Source organism: Chelon labrosus, assembly GCF_963514085.1.
Source record: "Chelon labrosus genome assembly, chromosome: 15".
Lineage (NCBI taxonomy): Eukaryota > Metazoa > Chordata > Actinopteri > Mugiliformes > Mugilidae > Chelon > Chelon labrosus.
Window position 1 is genome coordinate 14,860,728 of NC_140348.1, and position 15,327 is coordinate 14,876,054.

General features: G+C 44.1%; 1 protein-coding gene across 2 annotated transcripts in view; it reads left to right on the forward strand.

Annotated features, from left to right (window-relative positions):
• LOC311500744 (leucine zipper putative tumor suppressor 2 homolog) overlaps window positions 1-15,327 on the forward strand; it is a 37,287-nt gene that overhangs the window by 13,490 nt on the left and 8,470 nt on the right. Inside the window, exon 2 of one of the 2 annotated variants that reach the window (XM_084562323.1) lies at window positions 2,793-2,909. The gene's annotated coding sequence lies outside the window, so the exon portion shown is untranslated. Of the gene's footprint in view, window positions 1-2,792; window positions 2,910-6,614; window positions 6,879-15,327 lie in introns of those variants that run through there. The other variant, XM_084562324.1, reaches the window with a different exon arrangement.

Here is a 15,327-nt window from a genome sequence, read left to right on the forward strand (position 1 = left end):
CTCCATATCTCTCACATCTGTGACGTTTATGTCTGCAAGAAAAAGAAACAGTGGGTGGAGCGTCTGAATAAACATAACCCCCACCCTGTTATCCGACCAATTTCACCCCCAGCCTGACCTTTGTGTCCCTCTGGGAAGGCCTTGACTCCCCTGTTAGGTCAGACCTCCCTGCTCCCTCACAGCCCCCACCTCACTATGCTCCACGGTGTTCATAGTAACAGCCACAAGGCACGTCGCCATTAAACCAGGCCTCAAACGGCACAATAATCATCTAATGGCAAAAATCCCAGATCCTGATTGGCACTTTAATCAGTCGTACCTCTCCGCCTAAAGCCTAACTGACCTCCAGGTTTCGTGGAAATCCGTTCATTTCATGTTTGTTCCTCACTGACGCTGTTGGAGCTTTAGCAGCATCGAGGCCGTAAAGAAACTTAAACGTAACGTCAGTAATTATTTTAATTTTAACTTGGTCTTTTTGTCAGAAAAGAAAAAATATATATATCATATTGATTTAGAAGGATTGTGTTATATTTTCTAATTAAAATGAGCCTTTTTTCACTCTCTTTGCATAATGATGGTGATGATGATCCCTCTGCCTTAATAATCTGAAATGTCAGTCAAATATAAATGCATATACTGTGTCTTACGTTTATCTTATTTAGGTTTTCATCCACTGTTGATCCAACTTTGACCGGAATAGTTGATTTTCTTTGAAGCCTACAAAGAAATATACACAGATCAGCGATCGAGTGAGGCTGAAAACATTTGGTCAAAAAGTGCTACATGATAGATGAATCTATCCAGTCTGATGAATAAAGAAACACTCTCTGGTCGGCCTCTGTTATCTTGAATGTATTTATTCTGGGTCGAAGAAACAGACATCTATTCCCTCTTCTATCAGCCTGTTGGGGAAAATTGGAGTCAGGACAAGGTCATGGTTCGTATCATCGATCTGAATTACACATTTCAGTAAGAACAGTTTACAATAAGCACATACAATCTTACTGACTGGATAGCCTGAATCTCCTTACAAGATTGCAACAACTCTTATACATTAAATGACTTAACAATATGCATATACACTGATCAGCCACAACATTATGACTTTATGAATATTGTGTAGGTCTCTCTTGTGCCTCCAAAACAGTTGCGACTCATCAGAGGATAGACATGGGTGTCCTGTGGTGTCTGGCAACATAATGTTGTTAGTGGGGGCCTTTGGGTCCTATGGGTTGAGGGGAGGGGCCTCTATGGATCAGGCTTGTTCCAGTTCATCCCACAGATACTTGATTAGTTTGGGATCTAGTGAATCTCGAGGCCAGGGCAACACCTCGTGCTGTTTTCCATGTTTTTTTGAGTTGTTCCTTTTGTGTGTTTGCCTGTGTCAGGCTGCATCCTGCTGGGGATGACATGCTACATGTCTAAGTAACATCCACATCAATGTCAGGTCCAAGAGTTTCCCAGGAGAACATTGTATTGTCACAAGATGGTCAATGTTGTTCACTTCTCCGGTCAGTGGTTTTAATGTTGTGGCTGATCAGTGTAAAACTCCAGCTGACGCAATATGCCTTGATAAAAGTATGAAAATCTGCCGGTTTCACCGTCCACGTTCTTACAGTCTGTCCGTTCGTGACAACCGCTGTGAAAGAGCGCAGTCAGCATCAGTTTCTGGTTCCTGAAAGCAGCTCTGGAGCTCAGCCTGGCAGCCGGGTGATGTGGCAGGACTGACCCCTGCACTGGGACACAGGGGCCAAAATCAATATCCGTATCGTATCACTTATCAGACTGTAACGAACTGACTGGTTACCTCATTGGCTGCCTGTGTCTGAGTGGAAGGGAGGAAGCAAAGATAAAGAAGGAGCTGGATCACAAGATTTAAAAAGTACAAATGAAAAACAAATATGGAAAAATGGAAAATGTATTATCATTTTGGGTAAGGATGAGAAAACTGTCAAGTGTACAAACAATAGAGCTGATGTTTTTGTTATTGGACACCAGGGGGAGGCAGTACTGATGCAACCAAATCTTGACCAAATCTTCTGGGACCACAGTATTCACAGAATGTGCAGAAAATGCACGAAGGCATTCACTGCTTACTTCACGGATCTGAATAAGTCGAATAAATTTTGATAAAATACTAAAATCAATATGTCACCAAGATCCATTGTTCATTTTCTTTTATAATTTTCTCCTCCCTTTTTCTCCTGTCTTGTTTGTATGAGCTGCAGTGAAGTTACTGTTGCTTCTGCACAAAAATTGTTCTGAGGCAGGGTTTTCAAAGACTTTGGTAATAATGTGATAATCAGCTTTTAGATTATATATCCAGCACCTGCACAAACCTGCAGTCTTGACTATGTTAAGCAGAACTCATCAAGTCTGCGTACCAAATCACTGCGCTCCATTCCCTCTATTAGAAAGGAAAATGCCTTGCGGGAGAATTCAGCTTTTTACGAGGATATTTTACTGGGTGAATTCAGCACGGAGCATAAGTCTCAGAGCAGTGCAGACATTCAGCAGAGCTCAGATGCTTGGACTCCAAAGAGCTTTATAGCAGGTTTCAGCTCACAGTTTAGCTTGAGTGCTTTAGTTCAGTCTCATCACTCTTACTGTGACGTTTTCAGCAGCATTGCCGCTGCTGAGCTGAAAAAAGACCCACTGTACACCAGCATCCAAGCCTCAAATGGTGGAGTGCCGCAGTTGGCGACTAGTTTAGCAAATAATGGCAATGTAAGTGGTTTAAAAATTGGCGTAGCTTAGACTAAACTGCATATTTGCTTTGTGTTTTCCATCAGGGCAAAGTGCAAGGAACAAATCTCTGAGAGAGAAGTGAGGTCCTGGGATGAGAGGTCTCTGCCACTTCCCTGTCTCCCCCAGGCCTCCCGGAGGAGTACGCTGGGCAACACACTGAGGTAAAGAAGCACACAAAGAACAAAATAAAACCCTCTCCGCAGACAAACCCCTTCTCTGATGATGCTGACCTTCAATATTTGCTGACTCAAGCATCCCCCGCTCCTCCTACCGCTCCTCGTTCCTTCTCTCTTTCTCACCCTCCCTCGCAGCCTGTGCCGCTGATCAATGGACTGACTTGGTGTGGGCTCAGTTTAGGCTGACCTGCTGTGGTCACTTTGTCACACAGACATGCACACATTTATGGAAACAGGGCTCTCAGCCTCTTTGAAGCGTCCGGTTGGGGATTAGTTTTGGAGATGGATAGCAGTTGGAGTGTGAGACGTAGGGGGGGAGGAGCAGGGGTCGAGGGGTCAGAAATTTGCGGCCCGAGCCGGTGTCGTTCCATACGGCAGCCGAATGCCTCACATAAGGCAGGAAAGACCGTCTGTTTACTTAAATTAGATTTTCTTACCCAGCAAACCTAATTTTCTCCGCACTGCACCTTTTTTCTTAAATGCACATATGCAAGAGTCTGTTACACAAGTCTGCAACATGTTTTGTTTGTGTCATATTCCAGCCAAGAGCGGTCACATAACACTGAATCCTGACACGAACACCTTATCTTTTCCATCAGCTCAAGGCCTCGCAGTAAAGGGCAGTGTTTGTAAGATATGTGGTGTGATAATAATGTGTGGCCAACATAGCAGCAGCTGTCTTCCTCTCTTCTTTCCACCGTATCCATTACAGATCTGCTGTCTGCTCTGCCTTTCCGTCTTTCCTCCAGTCCAGCTTTGTCTGTCCCGGCCCAGCTGTCCCCGTCCTTCATTATCTGTCCCACAATGATACTCACCACCTGTGTTGGAAGGTCACTTTCAAAATACAGCGTTTTAGTATAAGTCTTCTTCCAAGTTAAAGCTGCATTAATCTGTATCTTAATCGAATGAATGAGTCGATGTACTGTCATGTTAGGTTAGTACCTGCACAGGATTATCACCAACACTGACGCTTTTCTCATGTCTGCGGAATTTTCTTTCCATTTGTTTCGGTTTAAAAGTTTCAAACTCAAACATTTGAGTCCTGGCTGGCAACATCTGTAGTCACTGGTGGTAACAGCTCACAGATTTCTGCGTGCAGAAAAACAAGCTGTTGTTGTTTTTTATTACAGAGCAATAATTGGCCCTTTCCATCGTTCTGTGAGCAACCGTGATCTGATTTTGTGCCGCACACGTCATGAGTCTGTGAACAGCAGGGCACGACGAAAGGAATTGGTTACCTCTGCTGAGGAGATGGATGAGCGCAGCCTGTCATCTGCAGCTCTTTTTGCATTAATCCTTGCGATGTTTCAAACTGATCTGCTGTTAAAAGAAATGCCCAAAAAGGCGGAAGCATTTTCGATTAACGCTAGCGGCAAGTGCTAAGCTCACTGACAGAACACGTCGCTTTTCCTGTTAGTACATCGTAATCAAACTCGTGTTTTGCCTTTTAAATACTTTTTATGTCATGCTGCAGCAGTAGGAACTACTGTACTGTCTGATGATGATTTAATATTCTGTCTTTCATTTTCATATATTGAGATTAAATACTTAGTAATTAATACATCATTTATTCTACGAAAGGCACCAAAGATACCCAGTTCATTCATTAATTTGTTCATTCATTCGCTGTAACCACTTGTCCTCTGGAGGGTCGCAAGGCGGTTGGAGCCTATCGCCAGTCTATCGCAGGGCTAACACAGAGAGACAGACGACCATTCACACTCACACCTACGGCCAATTTAGAATCACCAATTAACCTAACCAGCATGTCTTTGGACGGTGGGAGGAAGCCGGAGTACCCGGAGAGAACCCACGCAGACACAGGCAGAACATGCAAACTCCACACAGAAGGCCCCACTAGAACAATGGATTCAAACCCAGAACCTTCTTGCTGTGAGGCATCAGTGCTAACCACCACTCCACTGTGCTGCCCACTTAACAGACATTTTAAGGCACAAGTTCAGCACAATGACTTGTGTCTGGTAGTTAATGGATAAATAAACAGCATTTATCTGTTGTGAAACCTGGGTCAAAAGTCTTGCTCCATATTGGTTCACACAGTCTTGGAACACATGTCTTCATTTATGACATTCACTGCACCAGAATAAAAATCCACAACATTGCACTGATGTTTAACTTCTTAATAAGTAATTGTTAGTAACTTAAATTATTTGTGGTTTCAGCCTCTCTTAGTTTTCTCACAGGTCGCTCTCCGTGCCGACTCATGGAGGTCTGACATGTTCCACCCAGTTCATGCACTCCCACTGCAGGTTATTATTACCTGTTCAGAGGACGAAATAGAAACTCTTGCTGACTCACACGCACTCAGTGTCGCACACGTGTACACGGCCGAAAAGCTTTCTGGTGTTGTGTTTTCAGCCTGGAGAGGTGGGCCGTGCTAATGGCAGTAGAGTGCCAAGTCAGAGAGCAGAAGTGAACTCTCCCTTCTCTTGTTAAACCACCGTGGGACTCATAGGGAGGTACGGGGAAGTTCCAGTAAAGACAGGGAGGACACACACACACACAAAGACTATCCAGCATTACTCAGTACTCCTACTGGTTTTCCATGGCAGCACATAACAATAAACCAAGAGCAGTGAGTGCTGTGTACCACACAACACAGCAGTTTGTGTGAGCTGTAAATAAATTAACGCTGAAACAGAATTATTGATTTATTTAATTATGAGTTGATGGAAGTATAATGTAACTAATGAACTGTCTTGATCAATTAAGTTTGAGTTATGCTTGACTTATTTACTGTGGTATGCTGACGTACTCAAAATAACAGTGCCTTTATATTATCGTGGTTGCCACCTTAGTTTATTAATTCACTAAAACCTCAAATTTCACTTAAAGACACAAATTTTGACCTCATGGTGGCGCTGTAGGAAATTAGGGCATCACCAAAGTCACCGGGATTCATTGTGTGTTCATATTATCTACAAAAGTTAATGGAAATCTAGTTGTCGACCCGTTATTAGAGGTCCCGCATAGCTTCAACTCAAGAGATGATGAGTCCAAAGGTTTGACCATCTCACCGCTAGTCTAATCAGCTGGTTCACTGATGATAAAAATAATCCTCATTAGCATACTTTTTCCTCCACCATCCCCTCGCCCCCAAAACATCGCTTATCCCGTGTGACTCTCCTTTATATCACCTGCAAAATAATACGCACGCTGGCTTTCATGTGCATAATAGATCGGGACGACCACAACGATGTGCAGAAACATGTTATGTAATTTACCCCATTCCTCCCTCTGTAGCAGCTGCCCTTGATGTAGTCAGTGTTGTTTGATAATTGCACAATTGTGTGTGTGACTGCATTGTTATTTAGCCGGGATCTGATGCTGAAACCTGAGGTGTTCCCTTTGATGCTCGTGGGTCATTCTGCTGGCACATCCTCCGGATAGTATTTCCAAAAATGTTCATCTGATGCAGGATTTTGTTGATGCAGAAGAGTATGTGTGAACGGGAAGGGGTAGATGAAGCTCAGGCTAAAAAGAGAAGGGGGAGGAGAGAGAGGGAGAGATGAGAGGAGTGTGTGTGTGTGTGTGTTAAAAGAGAGAAACTAGAGGCAGAGGGGCTGGCAGACAAAAGTGGGAGAAGGGAGGGAGGAATGAGGAGGAGGAGGAGAAGGGGGAGGCGGTGCTAAGGCAGACAGCAGGGAAGGAAAGCTGAGAAGAGGAACAGTGGAGGGAAGTGAGAAGAGAGAGGAGGACAGGACAAGAAAATAAGGGGGCTTTCATTTGAAAATCCTCTTGTCAGGATATGAAGTCCTGTAGCAGAGCAGGAGGAAGCTGGAACACTAGAGAGAAGAGGTAGACAACAGGAAGAAGCTGGAGAAACAAGGACAACCTGAGCCGACACTGAGCGGAGTGAATTTTTTTTTTTTTTAGAAATTTCTTTTTTCCACAAGAGACAAGTGGAGGCAGCGATGCAGGGCTCTCATTGGGGTGAGTGTGGAGGGAGAAGGAGAGCGTGTGCTGCTGCATGTGTCTGCATAAGCGTTGGTGAAACATGAATGCACGTTTGTCTTAAATTCTCCAAACTCAGCCTTTTTCTTTTTTTATACCCCCACTTTCTCTTCCAGTTTGACTTTGTTTACTGGAATGTAAATTTGCTTTGAGGAGGAAAAAACCTTCTATGTGAGAGCACCTTGAGTCAGTGTGAAAACATTTATGAGGGTGTCAATTGTGGAAATTACTTTCAAAGTTGCTTGGCAGGCTCATTTACGCAGAAAAACGCTGACGTTAACGCAGCTGGAGAGTAGTTTAGTAAAACAAAAGTTGATGATGACTTCTAACATCTGAATCACAAAGGACGATTTAAGGCGACTGGAGGATTCAGTCAGCTGACCGGCACTAGCTTGGGTTTGTTTTGTTAGCTGCTCTGAAAGAGTTTTATGCTGAGAAACGGAACTGGTAGCCTGGATGTGTTGAGGTTGGATGATGAGTTTCTGGTGGTGTCTGAGCCCAGATTTCCTAATCCTGACCCCGGGTAATCTGCTCATTACAGACTGTTGGGGTATTGATTTGAAATTTCAGCCTTCAGAAAAGCTGTTCCACCCTCAGGACAGTTGGAAGAGGAAGGAGGAGGAGGAGGGTGTTATTCAATCTGTCTGAACACACACAGAAGATAAGAAAGACCATGAGGCAGCATATCGGCTTCTACCAAAGCGCACAATAAGGCTGCATCTCAGAAGTGTGACCCGCACAAAACATGTTTCTTTCCAGTGAACTCCAAGGGAATCTTTGTTTCTTTTGATGATGAAGCATTCTGGGAAACAGAGGCTGCTCCTGTTCCTCTTACGTCTTCCCTGCGCATGTAATTACAAGTCTTCTTGTGCGCCCCGGGCCACATATTGTAGTTTCTCATCAAGTTTGTTTTGGCCCGACAGTGATGTGTCAGCAGATATGTTTATAGACAGCACTCAAAGGGCCGTCTGTTCACTCCACTCTTTGTAGTATCTGTCTGTTTGACCGTGTCATGTTAAGGTTTCATTTGAGAGCACACAGAAGAAGGCTGTAATTACCCAGACTGGAGTTTGGCAGGGTTTGGGCGAGTGACGTTTCACTCTATAAATGCACAAACGTTGACGTTTAGGCTTGAGGGGTGAGGTGGAGAGTCGGGGGGGAGAGAGAGAGAGATGGAGAAGATGGGGTTACCTCATCTGCTATGAACAAAACAAATGAGGTAAATGTGTGTCACATGTTGCAGGTTACATACGTAACCCTTTCCAGGGGTGTTGACTCATGCTTCCTGTGTGTGTACATTCTGTGTTCAAAGGTAGTAAAGGTAAAAACACATGTCTTCTCTCTTCCATTTTAGTTTCAGATCCAGTTTCAGTTTGATAAAATACTTGGATTTGCTCTGTGCCCAACAAACAGCGTAGCTAATTTATCATTCACAAACCCTTAGGTAGCCTCTTCAGTCACAACCTGGTACAACCACTAACTTGACTAAGCACAGAAGTAGCATCTTAATCTGCTACCCCTCTGTGACCTGCAGCAGTGCGAGGATTGGGTGCACCGTGCATGTAGATGTAGAAGAAAGACCATAGCTGCTTCCTGAATGACAGCAGGATTAATATTATTTCCTATGTGCTATTTTTATTTCTGCAGCCGTAGCAGAGCCCTCCAGTGAGGAGTTGTTTTGCCTTGCAGCAGTACAACAGAATATGTGGCGAAGGTCTCTGTGGTGTAGGTGTGATCCCGAGTGGGTGAAAGTGGTAACGTCTTCATCAAAAAAGATTAGATGAAGGCTTCCAAAGGATTCAGACTCTATTCCCGCTTCCCATCCTCCGCCCCATTCTTTTCCAGCGATCTCGTTGAGCTAAATCTCATTCCAGGTGTTTATGTAAAGCCTCTAGTTTAGCTGAACGGTGGAACTCTGAAGGAGGGAGACTGCGAAAAGAGAGAGACAGAAGCACAGGAAGACGGAGAGACGGCGAGAGATTAGAAGTCGGCCTGGCTTCTCTTCAGTTTGCTGAATGCGTATTTTCCACGCCAGTCCGTCCCCCCTTCCATCTTTCTCGAGTTTACAGCGGCACGGACACTCTGTCTGAATACGTCTGCACATGTGCTTCTTTGCCATGTCAGATATTTTCTCAGATGAGTGGAAGTGAATTCTCCATTGAGGCTGGCACAGTGAAAGTGAGGCGTTGCTGCTTATGTAATAGCTGCTGTGGAACTCATTTGCCTGGCTGATTTTAGTAGCACTCGTGTGCGTGTTTTCTATTCTGCTTCGGCTATGATCACTCTTGACACACAAAAGCTGTGACACCTTTAGTGAAATGTTAAAAAGCAAGCGAGCCATTTTAGGTGTTGTGGCCTACTTTTCCTCCGATGTTCGTAACGCAAACTGCTCTGCTTCAGTAAAAAGTCAGTGCTCCTACTTGGCTCTGCCTCACATTGTGGGTCACGTTGTCAGTTAAAGTGTGGCTGCTTTCAGTGCAAGATAACAGGCCTTTTCTCTCTGCTCTCTGCCCTCTGTTAAACTGAAACAATGGCCCTCCGCTGTTCATACAGCCAAAGCAGCAGGAGGGGAAGGAAGGAAAGTTTAGGAGGGAAAACTTTACTCTTCTCTCTTCTGTCGGGACAATGAGAAGTCAGACCAGCCGTAGCTCTAGGATCTACCAAAATGTGCTCCATTAAACATAATGCCTATAGTTAAATAAGAAATCTTAGCCGCCACTGAGTACTATTTTAATTCCAAGTGAAAGAGTTAAGCTTGATCCTGTCATTGATCCTGACAAACAGTAGTCCACTGGCCAGACTAATCCCTCTGTCTCTACCACCGGCATTCTTGGTATTTCCAGTGTCTGTGAATCTGACCACTGACCACTGCTGGATAAGTTTCAGTGGCTGGAAAACCTCCTGGAAAATTCAACAATCGGAGCCATCTTTGCCTTTTTCTCACATACCTCAGTTTCCTCCAGTGCCAGCTGACTGTAGCGCTGTTAAAGGCTCCTCAGTCATTTTTGATGCCAATTGAAACGAGTCCACAAAGCCAACAGCGTGAAGAATTCATAATCTTTTTGACTTTGCGTATGTCCCGGTCGTTCCTGATTTAACCAGAAATCGTCTGATCAATATATGTATAACGTTGTCATGAGTGAGATGTAGAAGTGCTGGTGGACTGAATAATTAGTCAGAAAAAGAGACATAAGAGACGGGAGGAGTGGAGGAAGCAACTAAATGTATATGTGCATCCATATAGAGCACATATGCTGCATATAGGCGTGATACAAACTAGAGTACATGATACTTGGTGGTGCATGATGCATGAGACTGTTTATAGATGGAGCCATCATTCACAGAATTAACTGCAGAAAAGCTTAGTGGTTATACAGTGTGCTCATAAAGTTATGAAGAATGAACAGTAGCACAGAGACAGACTAGATGCTAAGCTAAGCTAACCCAATGCTGGCAGTAGTAGCTTGTTATGAAACCTTTTCTTCTCAAAATAATTCACAGCTTCCTTTAATTTCTTCAATGCTTCAGAAATTTGGCCACTTTTGACAATGGAAATTTTGTAAGTTTGAATTTATTTGGAAAGCAAACTAGAAGAAACTAGTGTTTTTTCGTCAAATGAAACACAGAAGAACATTCATGTGACAGCTTTACGTTTAATGTATGCAGTTTAGTCTTACGCTGTGGCGAAGCTTGACATTTTGTCAGGTCTACTTGGACAAAATGAGCCGTTTTACTTAGTTTTACTAAAGTTTTTTTTGTTTGTTAGCATCTGGGCTTCAGACTCTCACGTCCGAATTGATGCCAGATGCTTTGAGATGCTAAAGAGCCAACCTGTCCGCTGTCAGACTGTCACACACCGACTCATTCACCTTTTCACTCCCCCTCTTTCTTCCTCCCCTTTCCCACTCCTCCCGCCTTTCTATCTCATTTTGCCCCGCACATGAAAAATGTGGGCCTCCGCTGCCATGGAAACGCCTCCAAACAGAGCGAGAGGCGAAAGTCTGCAACAGCAACAAGTTGGTTGTAAAAGAAGAGAAAAAGGGGGGGGGGACTGGATTAAGGGAGGACCTGTTGCCAATTACTCCTGCACAGACATTTTTTAGAAACCTTATTTCTCCGTTTGTTTCACCGCAGCAAAAAAAAAAAGAAAAGAAAAAAAAAACTGGTTAATGAAGTCAGAGCTCTGCAGCAGCCTGTCCAAAGATACAATGTCAACCATGCTACTTTGCCAAAGAGGACAATATCTCCCCGGCTTGAGTGAAAAGAGATTTGGCACTAGGTTAATGAGAGCTGAGGACGTTTGCATGCATTCAGCAACACACTGAAAGACGTTAAAGCCGAGCCATGTGGGGGAAGGTGACAGTGAGCGACCACTCAGACAGACAGTCACTGTGCAGGAATGGAGGCAGAAAATAACCCTCAGGTCTTTTGGCAAAACATTAAAAGGCTGCTCTCGTTTTACAGTGGAGTCGGCTGACTTCATTACAATACCATTTTCTTGGCTGTTTGATGTTTTATTGCGGAGTTTCTTTAAGTGGATGCGTGACAAATAAATGTGTGAGTAGATGAGGTGTGGACCGATTGCCTTGCTGAGGTATTGTGTGTGTCAGTGTGCCGCTGCCTTGTCCGTACTTGTGGATTTCCTTTTGTGAGCAGCCATCGAGGATCATTGTGACTCACCTTGCCTGTTGATTTACTCTCCATCTACTTTGGATCGCTGGTATCAGGATTAATCTTGGCCACCCAGGCTCTGTATACGAAAGTGGCAAATTTTCTACGGGTTTGGACAAGCTCTTAACTTTATACTCTTCGGCATTTCAGAAAGTATTTGCTGAAACTCTACTGTGCAGTGACCACCCATCAAAGCGGAGGAAACATTATACAGAGGCATTTTTTAGGAATGGTTCTTATTACCACTTGCATACTGATACTTCTGCCCTCGCCTGTACACTTTTATTCTTTCCACCTGTTGCTCCCATCTTCACACTGGCTTCGCCTTTGGTTAGTCACGCTGCGGTGTTGCACTTAAGTAGCGGGCAGAGGAAAATCTAGCCGCGTAGACCGGCGAGCGGCGGGTTGAATGAAAGGGGGAGGGTGGAAAAGAAAGAGTGACAGGAGAGCAGTGGGGGAAAAAAAAATCCAACACAGGAAAGAAGGAAAGGAGGATATGGGGAGGGACAAAGATGAAAATAAGGAGGAACAGGAAAGAGGTTGAAAGTAGAGGAAGGAGGTGGAAGACCAGGAATCGGGAAGGTGTCACATTTACCAGTGGTTTAACAGTAGTTTTCTTCTTCTTCTTTTTTTAACAACAGATTAAACTTCTAGTCTCACCACAGCTGTCATCAGTGAAAAAGCTCACAGCGCTTAACAGCAGACAGATCAAGTTAATGACCAGCTGGAGATACTAGCGGATAATTTGTCAGTTATCTAGCTCAGCTTGTTGGTGGAGACAGTGATAAAAGGGAATAAATGTGCTTTATATTCATCAGGAGGAATGCATCAGGTTGATTTGATGCAGAAAATACTACTGCACAATAGTTCACAGTCATTTATCAAATAAAAATGACAAACGTAAGCTCTACTTTGCTAGTTAGCACATAATCCGAGTTTAAACTTCCACACAGCTATCTGCAACAACAACATGCACTCATATACTAACCTGGTTTTACAAGACCGGGGAAGCTTCAGCTTGGTTTTGTTTTCACCATGATATCCTACATTGACTGAAACTCCTGCAAATACAACAATAGTCAAAGTGTAGATTTCACTTCATTTAACTCTTGTCTTTTATGGCTCTAATACCAGAAAGGGAGAAATGTGGAGGAAACCCCCTTTAAGTTGGCATTTGGTTTGGTTATGATATCTATAAGGTGCTCAGACCCCTGCGTCTGTGCTTGCCAAATAACGATCAAACAGGATTATAGATGCTTGGGCCTTGTTGGTCGTCTTTTTGGACTACCTGTTATTGGAAAATCCCCTTAAACCCCATCCGTCACCCCCACCCTGCCTGCCTTTGTGTCTTCGCCCCTGAACCCGCTTCTTTTCTTCCTTGTTCTCACTTTTCTGTCCTGAGCCCAGCAGTGTCTCCGGAACAGCTCAGAGGTTGCGTGTGATTGCGAGGGGCGATTTGCTGCTGCAGAATAATGGGCTTCCTCTCCTGGGCAACACAGGCGCTTTTAACAGACTTATCATAACGGGATTATTTCCCAGTCACCGAACCTACCTCTGGATCTTGTTATAAAGCTACCTGGGAACTTCTTTCTTCTGTCAATCTTGTTCTTACTCATCTTGGGCCAGTTGGTACCATGTGGAGGGTAAACTCTCATAACCACTCGGTTTATTTCCAGTTCCTGTTGGAAGCAGAAAAGCTGCCTTTAAGCGATTCAGCATCATTTAATAGTTTTATAGCGTCAGGATGCGGTGTGAAGTGCCCCTGTGTTGACCCCATAATAGCTGGCAACAACACTATTGGAGTTTATTTTTGCACATCGAATCAAATGCCTCACGAGAGAAACGGCTCATGAAAGACTATCAGAATGATTTCAGGCACTTGAGATGTTTTCTATTTTTAGTGGCGACGACTGTTTTTTCTCTGCCAGTCTTGTGCTGCTGACAGCAGAGGAGGCTGCATGTAATGAGGAAGGTGGAGGAAGCGGTGAGGGCGGATGGAGGGAGAGTAAAACTATTTTCACTTTCTCAGAGGAATGCAATCAAGAAGAGGAGTTGAAGAGGGTTTCGGTGCCTTTTTGAAACGGCCAGCGAGCAACATCAGAGGAGGAAATTAGCTTTTGAGATTTGTTGCCTGAGTAGCCAGAACAAAACCCCTCCCTCGGAGGTCACAGGGGTGGGAGGATAGAATCAGACCTGCTGCCCTCCACTCATCAGGGGGTCGCAGGGTGAGGGCTTGGGGGGTCACGGTTGACGGTCGCAGAGGGTTGTTAATTCTATTATCCCTGCCTGAGAGGTCCTTGTCAGGGCTGGGGGCGAAGAGGAGGCGGGGCCGGCCGCATAAAAGGTGAAAGGAGGTTGTGAGGCGTGATTATTTTGGCATGGGAAGTGATCACATACCACACATATCTTTATCTCCTTGACTCATGTGTACTCACAAAGTCTGTCTCTTTTCTTTAACTTCCCGTCACTCCCTGCCACGTACCCGCAGACAAGTTCAGTTTAGTCAGTATGGAGTGAACTGGCAGAAACTGAATCACCGTGCTGACTGATCATTAACAAATAACTGTCCCGACCAAGACAGAGTTTGTAATATATTAGCGTGTGATGTCTAATCTCTCCTGGTGGCTTACCAGATTCATTTCACATGTACATACCCGTGAATACATTGTTCTACCAACAGAAGTAAAAGCTTAGAGCCACGCGCAAATGAGGATGATGTGGACTTGCAGACAGTGTCTCCTTTAAGGCATAAAAAGGTTTCTCATCTCCTCACACCTCGACAGTCACTACCTGTAGCAGTGTTGGTCGCTGGATTAAACATCCTCCCCTGAAAGCATTCCAGTTTCATAACAGGTTTTCAGCTGAAGAGATGAGACAATAAATCAGGATACTTCTGTTAGTCTTTGTATAAAATACATAGTTTAACACCTGAATGCCTTCTATTTTAATATCTTATCTAAAGTGTTTGCATATGTTGTGAGATATATTTTAGAGGACTAGTACTGATGTGCACCTTGATGCATCCATTTTGCGTGAATGGAGGTCTATGCAGATGCCCTGCACGTCTATGATTGTCAGTCTGTATGATTGTGTTAGTCCTGGCAGACTGCAGCCACAGCACCAAAGGATTATTCCACTTGGCCAGACGGGTTTGAGCCTGGCACGACAGGCTGAGGATACGTGTCCCCTCTGTGTCCCCTGAGCAGCCAACACTGATAATACTATCTGCAAACGGGAGACTTAATCTGCTGCCACGTATTGTGTTAATAACACGGTTCTCTGCCTAAAAATAGTGCAGCAACCGAGTGAGGCTTTTTAATAGGTGTGAGCGTCGCGATGAGGAACCAGAGAAGTGCCTACAGTTCAAACCCCTGGAGAAGAAACACACCGGCGACTGGTTTACAGGTTCAAACTAGGACATTCAGGAAAATCACAGCAGCTGCAGATGGTGATGACTGTGACTCAACCCCTCTCCCTCTGTCTGTATTGTCCTCAGTCTTTAGTAAATCCATCCTCTGTTTTTCTCTTCCTGTTTTGTTAATGACATCAGCACTGGAGATATATAAGGGATGTACAGCTCATACAGTTATGTGAATGACAACAGGCCTAAAATAAGTTGAAAGGAGGATTAATTATAATACGTTTGTATGTAAAGTAATGTAACATTCGTTTGTTTAGTTATTTTAATAAGAACAATTTGAGGATAATGTGTTTTTGTTTTTTTTGTTGTCACCCTGCACGCTGGAAATTACGGTTC